Source organism: Pinus tabuliformis, chromosome 9 (assembly GCF_031772625.1).
Source record: "Pinus tabuliformis cultivar Carrire ecotype Pingquan chromosome 9, CPIR1, whole genome shotgun sequence".
Taxonomy (NCBI): Eukaryota; Viridiplantae; Streptophyta; class Pinopsida; order Pinales; family Pinaceae; genus Pinus; species Pinus tabuliformis.
Genome location: NC_142307.1, coordinates 354,407,585 through 354,413,584, shown reverse-complemented (window position 1 = coordinate 354,413,584; position 6,000 = coordinate 354,407,585).

The window sequence follows — 6,000 nt, the reverse complement described above, 5'->3', positions numbered from 1 at the left end:
ACGAGGCTCCATTATAATCAAAGACCATGGTAGATCCATTATAATTTCAGTATTTCATCAAGCACGGAGAAAGGATTTAATTTATTAAGTTGCAAGTTTCTTTTAAATTTATGTCTGCCGAAATTCCGTTTAATTTATAATAATATGATATTAAATCGTTTCTAGTTTATAATGATTATTGGTAAATAAAATAATTTTATTTATAAAATTTATTTTTTATTAAAAAAAATGGAATTTATAAATAGATTTTTTAATTGTTTTCACAAATATATTAATTAAATATTTTGAAATATTTATTTTGAAATTATCATATATATGATTTTATTATGTAGATAGATATGTTTATTTTGGAATAAGGCTTTAAGAATAAGTGAATGATAGAGATTTAACTTCTTTATAATATTCTTATTACTAAGACCAATTGATGGGTAAATTTTATTTCCAAATTAATTGTGTTTTTTCTTTTTCTTTTGATTAAATTCATTAATTAAAAAAAAAATGGCATATGAACAAAAGTGATATGAAATGAGTTTTGGTTTTTTGGGTAAGTGGTATTGGCCCATGGTATCCTAACAAAGCCTCTTTACAAATTAAAATCTCTATGGGATATATGATAAAGTAAGTATTTTATGCTTATTATGGCTTAATGCTAGATATTTACCAACCATTTAATTTATATGGTTCCACTAGTATTGAAATTTATTTGCTTCTTACTTATTCTTTAAGTACCATATTTCTTAACAAAAATGAACAAATATTGTAAAGCACATTTTTATTAATAATTTATTTATTTTAGAAATGTTATTTTTTTATATGCTCCACATTGTGTTACTTCAAATTAAATAAATTGTTCAGTGGTGTGGTGTTAAGTTATTAGTCCCTACTTAGACCAAACTCTAGAAATCGATGTGCTTGTTGACCACCATGTTTTTTTGTAAATTGTAGCAATTATATTCCTACAGTAAAACAAGATTACATGGATTTTCATACAGATCTCGTTGGGGTGCATTTTTCTTTACCACACACCAAAGAGCTCAAATCATACTCAGAGATCCTTATAGAAACCCCATTACCCAACTCCCATACCCTAAAAAGCGCCAGATAAAAGTTCTCACACTAGCATAAAACAGTGAAAATCAAATAACCCAACTACAAACCTTGTATTCTTTGAATTAACTCTCAAGGCAAGCAGTTGGTTTTTCTTTTTTCCCTTTTCTCCATTGGATGTCGGTCCAACCCACTGTATTATCAAGTCCAACAAGATTTGAATGAATTACCTCATTTCTTTGAAATATTTCCAGTGCCACAAAATCATCCTTGTTTTTCATCTCCTTGTCACTGTAAGAAATATCTAATTCATGGATTCTTTTATGCCCACTTGTTGCAAACACAATTATGGATACAAAATTTTCTTGCTCGTTCCTCAGATAATTAATATTTGCTAGGGAATAAGATTGTTCCCTTGGAGTCCCAGCAAAATCTAAAGGGGTTGACTTTCCTAAAACTACCTCTCGATGCTCCGTATTCTCTTCTTTGGCGAGATGAATCTTTGGATCGATTTCCTTCCATAGGATGCCTCCAACTGTGGATGGAATTCTTAGAAACCATGGATTTTCATACAAATCTTGTTGGGGTTCATTTTTATTTACCACACGCCAAAAAGCTCAAATCATACTCAAAGATCCTTGTAGAAACCCCATTCCCAATCCCAATACCCTAAAAATCCTCAGAGAAAAGTGCACATGCCAGCATACAAAAAATAAAAATAAATAAAAAATTAAAAATTAAAAATTAAAAAAAAATCAAAAAAAGAAATCAACAATGGAAAACTTGTATACACAACTCCGAATCTTGCATTCTTAGAATTAACCCTCAAGATTGGACCCTTATTTTTCTTTTTTTCCTATCCTCCTCCAAACGTCAATCTATCCCATTGTATTACCAAACCTAGTCGCAGCTAAATCAATTACCTCATTTCTGTGAAATACTTCTAGTGCCATGGAATAATCCTTGTTTCCCATCTCCTTGTCGATGCCAAAAATATTTGATTCAAGTGTTCTTTGATCTGAACTTAAACAGGAACACAACAAATTATAGATATAACCATAAATACGGAGATACAATAGAAATAACACTTCATTTCATTAATATAAACTACTGAAATATGCTTACAAACATAATGGAAATAAGGCTACGTCCAGTAATGGCAGTTTATCTCTGAGAAAATATGTGGCAGCTACATGCCTCTGAATTGTGTTACAATGAGGCTCGAAAACCCTAAACATCCAAAACCCTAATCCTCGGAGATGAAGCGCCAAAGCTATGGGGCCCATTTGGGTAAATTGGTACATCAATTTCCCGGGGTTGTAATTTTGGATACGATCTTTTTCTAACTTGCACAATACCTCGTTAGAAAGATCTATCTGAGGATTACAACGTCCGACCGACCAACACCAATCAAACACTCTTGTTGGCCCCAGTTTTCCCAAAAAAACATCGTTTAGGGCCTCAAAATGGCTCTCGAGATTCAGGACCTGAAAAACTGCCAAAAACAGTAAATTATGCTACAATCAAGGAAACTAAAAAATTGAAAGAGACACTGGTGGGGGTCCTGGTTGAATAGGAGGGTGGCCACCAACATCCACCAGGATCATTCTTTTATGCCCACTTGTTGTAACCACAATTATGGCTAAGAATTTTTTTTCTCATTCCTCAAATAGTTCACCCGTGCTAGGGAATGCGATAGTGCCCTTGGGGCCCCAACGAAATATGAGGGGATGGACTTTCCTGAAACTACCTCTAGATGCTATGTATTCTATCTTCTCTAACTAACTGAATCTCTAGATCCCTTTCCTTCCTTAGGATCCCTCCAACTGCAAATGGAATTCTTAGACACTTGCGAGGAGCAACCCCTTTTGGAAAGGAGTAGACATTTTGAAGGTGACCATCCTGTTGAAAATTCCTACATTGGAAAGATATATTTTGATAGTCTAGGGGATTGAGAAAACACACTTTCCAACCACTTGAGCTCTATTTTATCTGGAATACCTTTATTTAAATTATTTTCAACACAAATGCAGACATAGGTGAAAGTCACTTTAGATATCCTTTCCCCGTCAACTTTAAAAAATCATCCAATTAAATTGCCCACTTTTTCTAAGAGGTAAGGATGGGTAGAGTTAATGGGAAACTTGGCGAGCCTTACCCATACTAGTGTAGTCATTGCTGCCATAGTAAGAGGATTGAAGCCTAGGAACCACAACTTCACTAAGAGACCAACTTGTCGCCAAAACCATGGACCTTGGTTAAGGATATACTACTTATCCTAGAGGCATTTGAAGACCACCACAAAGAATCCATTTGAACAAAATATGAACTTGAGATTCTGAGTCCATTTCTGACAAACCCATTTCCTTAGGGCAATTGAATCTGTTGAAATGACATATGGTTTCCTTTCCTAGATATTTTGTAGCCTTTATATTAGTACCAAAATTTGTCACTTCAAGGCATGGTGTTTCCATGGAATGTTTAACCAAAAATGATAAGCTTGACAGATCCTTTAAATTTGAAGAGCTAAAACTAGGTTTGAAGGCATCCTTAAAAGACATGGTCTTGGTAATAGAAAGAGCGCCTCCTCCCCTAGCCCACCCCTTTTAATTTTGTAATAAGGAAGATTGAAGAATCATTAATGATTCCATAACCACTTAGGAGAAATTCCTCCTTGAGCATTGTCCATTCGTAAAGAATCCTCGAAAGAGTAATTATAACTATTGTGTGTTCCCGAAGTTTGGTAGCGAGCTTTGCTACCGAGTCAACTGTTAACATCGTGATAAAGATATTCCCTCGAAAAAAAAGTTTTGTAAATATTATGAAACGGGCTGTGTCTAATGCTAAAGTTACCTACCTTACAAGTTCCTTCTATGGAATAGGACTCCACATGAATGCCTCCAAGCGCATGAGGCGAGGAACATATGTAGGACTACCCTCATAATTTCGTTGAAACATTTTGACAAGCATATCCTAACCACCCACAACATTTCCCTATCGATCTCATTCAAGCAATTCTTCACACACTTCGTGAGAAACCAGAACACTTGCATATTTGGAGTATGAAAGGGCATATTTGACCACCACATTACAATGCCTCATATACCCTAAATGACCAACTTGTTCAAGGATTTCCATAAACAATTTAGTGTGTTCCACGATTATCGCTGGAGCTCCTCTTACGACATCTCCCTTAGAAGAGCGATCAGAACTAAAACCCCTTTATAACAAGCCTTCCATTAACTGCAAGGGAGTGCCATTCCCAACCTCTATTTAGCGGTTCGATATGAAAATATGAGCCCCTAACAACCCTGATGCCTTGGTCCATAGACAAACCAAAATTTAATCCTAAAACCATTTTTAGGACTATCAGTGAAAATTTGGCCATCAACCGACTTTGGCCACCACTTCCCATTTGTCTCTACTCGACTTTGACCATCCCCAGTAATAATTGCAACTATCCGATCAGCGACAACATTGTAGAACCAGATTGAGAAAACTGGAAACCTCGGTGCTCCTCATGATATCCATCGTTCTCCCAATTTTGTTTCCAACGTTTATTTCCTATTAACAACTATTAGTTTAGCAATTACTAATGAAAATTATAACGTTTAACTTCAGAAATTAATAGTCTTTTTTATCTTATTAAATTTTTTTATAACATTTAATTGCACAAAAATATAGATCTCTTATTTCAAGGCTGGTGTCATCTATCCATGTCACCAAAAAAGTTTAATAACCTTGAGCACTCATCAGTTTTTATGGGCATCATTATTTAGGAAGCAACATTTTCATGATGATCTTGTAGCCCGAGTTCTGGATAGATGTCACAAATGAAAACTGATAAAGTTGGCTAACACTTTTGGCTGAGTAAATATTTAATTGAGTTCATTAATGTAATTGTTTATTTTGTTTTGTTATGTTGGTTTATGAGTTTCATGGGAATCATGTTTTTGGAAACAACTTTTTCACTATGATCTTGTAACCCAAGTTCTAGATATATATCGCAAATGATAATTGATAAAGTTTTCTAACCCTCTTGGTTGACTAAATCTTTAGTTGAGATCATTAATGTAACTATTTTTTGGGTTTTTTTACATTGGTTTAGGAGTTTCTTTTTGGTTTCATTTTGTCTTAATTTTTTTTACTTTGATTCTCTGCATTTTTTTTTTTAATATTGTGCAGTTTGATTTCCACTATTATTTATCATATTTTCTCTCAAGTTTTCATTTACAAGAGTGAAACTTCCATGTATATGAATTTCCTCATGGTTTTTTTTTTTATGGTGTAGCTTTTTGAATACATGTTGTAGCTCAATTTTCTTTCGCATTGCCCTTGCAATTTTATCAAATTAATACCTCCAATACTAGTATCTTCACAAGTGAAATATTAGTAGGTTATATTTTTTTACTTTATCAAAATGATGATCCATCTTGTCAAATCTTGTCGACTTCTTTTCAAGCAATTTGTTAAGAAATTGTTAAGTTTTAGATTAAATTTGGACACATTATACATTGGGGTCGAATCTCTTTAGACATGCAAGAATCATTATAGGGTCAAATTACAATTTCTTTTTAACTTTCATTTTGACAAAGCTTGACAATTCTACAAACCCAAAAGGTCCTCTTCATTTGCTTATATTGTTAGGTTTTGTTATTTTCTTTAAAGATATGTATATTTTTCCAACTTAAAAGGTAGATTCAGAAGAGTGAATAAGCTAAAAATTTGAATCCATTCCTAAATTGAATGAATGTTTGTTCCCATGGAAATTTCCTTTGGATCATAACATAGTTTTGCCCATTTACACTCTAATTTCTTATCCCTCAAAACGTTTCTCTTTCATCAACTGGTTTAATCTATTTCCTTCTGATCATAATCATGACTCACATCTTCCAATCTATTTTCTTATAAATTCTTTCAAAGAAATTTACATTATATATTTTCTTCAAATAG